Here is a 1,625-nt window from a genome sequence, read left to right on the forward strand (position 1 = left end):
AATTGATTAACCTTTGCAAATATTTTTAATGCATTCAAGCATTAAGACTCGGATTTGAAGTACTTGCCAAATGTGCTTAAACCACTTTCAAAAATAATATTACAATTATCGATTTAACCCTTTGACACTGACGGGACAGCAGTGTCCTTTTTTTTATATTTTTCTCTGACGCTCTAATTACAAACAAAAATATCTTTTGTTACTTTTTTATTTTAAAAACTGTCTAATAGTTGCTGAAAATTTTTTTTTTAGAATATCGGAATTATATTTAAAATATTAAATCCAAAATATTAAATCCAAAATAAAGTAGTTTGATTTTTTTTTTATTTAAGTTCAAAAATTCATTAATAATTGATTTCATAAGTTTAAAAAATTTCAACGATAAATAACTGTTTTCTTAGATCCAAATAAGTGCAAATTTGAAAAATTATTTTGAAGGGAGCCGTGTTTGGAAGATTTTACTTTAATGCAGAAAAAGACACCGGTGTTTCATGCTGTATTTCATAACCATAAAATATTAAAATGCTAAATATAATATTTTTTTCTTATTTTGACCTAAATTAATACAAAATAATGAAAATATGAAACATTCTACGTCAGAGGTTTTACTCAAACATTTATTTCTGGTGCTCGAAAATACAAATAACGTTTCTACACTCTAAGATTATCAGAGTATATTATTTTGTTATCAAGAACTGATTTCTAGAACAGATGTGAAATCTCATGAAATTACTAAAACTTACGATAAATCGGGACATTTTTTAAATTTACTGATAGGAATTACTTGAATCCCAGATCTCTTCAAGTAAGCATTGATTTTATCTTCTATATCAAATAATTTTTAGTTTTATTTGATGGATTTAAAAAAAAAATCTGTCACAATGTTTATTTCGTTAATTCCCACGTTTTTAAACATATTTTTATTCATGCCAAAACAAGAACTTTATTTTGTCAGTGATTATTCCGTGAACATAAGCGACCGGCAAAGTTAGAGTTTCAGTGAATCTGATAAAGCATATTTATTTATTGGAAGTGACATCAGAATCTTTTAACGAATTATTTTGGATGAAATATTCTACTTAGTTATAATTCGTTATAATAATTCATTAATAATTATAATTCGTATCCTTAATGGAAAAAAATCACACATTAATCAGAATTTTAATGCAACAAAATTAAATTTATGTGTTTAAAATAGTTTCAAGTTTAAAGCTATAATGAAAAAAAATATATTTTTTTTACAAAATTTACTATGCTTTTTGATTATTTTCTTTTTTTTTAATAACCGTATGTCAACATTAGAGAAATACCAGCAAAATCGCACACATACATTTTTTTTCCGTTCGCTCAAAAGAAGATGATAAATATAAATGCTAGAAAATAATGAGCCCCCTGCAACATTCTAAATGTTTCACAGTTTAGTAACTCTAAATGAGCCTACAAATATTAAAAAAAAATTATGCTTGAAAATAATGATCCTGCACCATTGTAAATATGTGGATATTTAATAATGACGCAACACCATTTTATTTACTTAACACTTGAAAGACTGAACGTTGCTGTATACCTAGAAAGGCTGAAGGGGCTAGTTTGGCGCCTTCCAGACTGTTTGCGTGTAGATCAAT

At 26.1% G+C, this 1,625-nt stretch overlaps 1 protein-coding gene across 1 annotated transcript in view; it reads left to right on the forward strand.

The window, feature by feature from the left end:
• The first annotated feature begins 688 nt into the window (after window positions 1–688).
• Window positions 689–1,625, forward strand: part of LOC107452600 (uncharacterized) — a 22,464-nt gene continuing 21,527 nt past the window's right edge. The window contains exon 1 of the mRNA XM_016069109.4: window positions 689–805. The gene's annotated coding sequence lies outside the window, so the exon portion shown is untranslated. The remainder of the gene's footprint in view (window positions 806–1,625) is intronic.

The sequence above is a fragment of the Parasteatoda tepidariorum genome, chromosome 11, assembly GCF_982258835.1.
Source record: "Parasteatoda tepidariorum strain Cologne lab strain chromosome 11, Ptep-v5.0, whole genome shotgun sequence".
In the NCBI taxonomy this organism is placed as follows: Eukaryota; Metazoa; Arthropoda; class Arachnida; order Araneae; family Theridiidae; genus Parasteatoda; species Parasteatoda tepidariorum.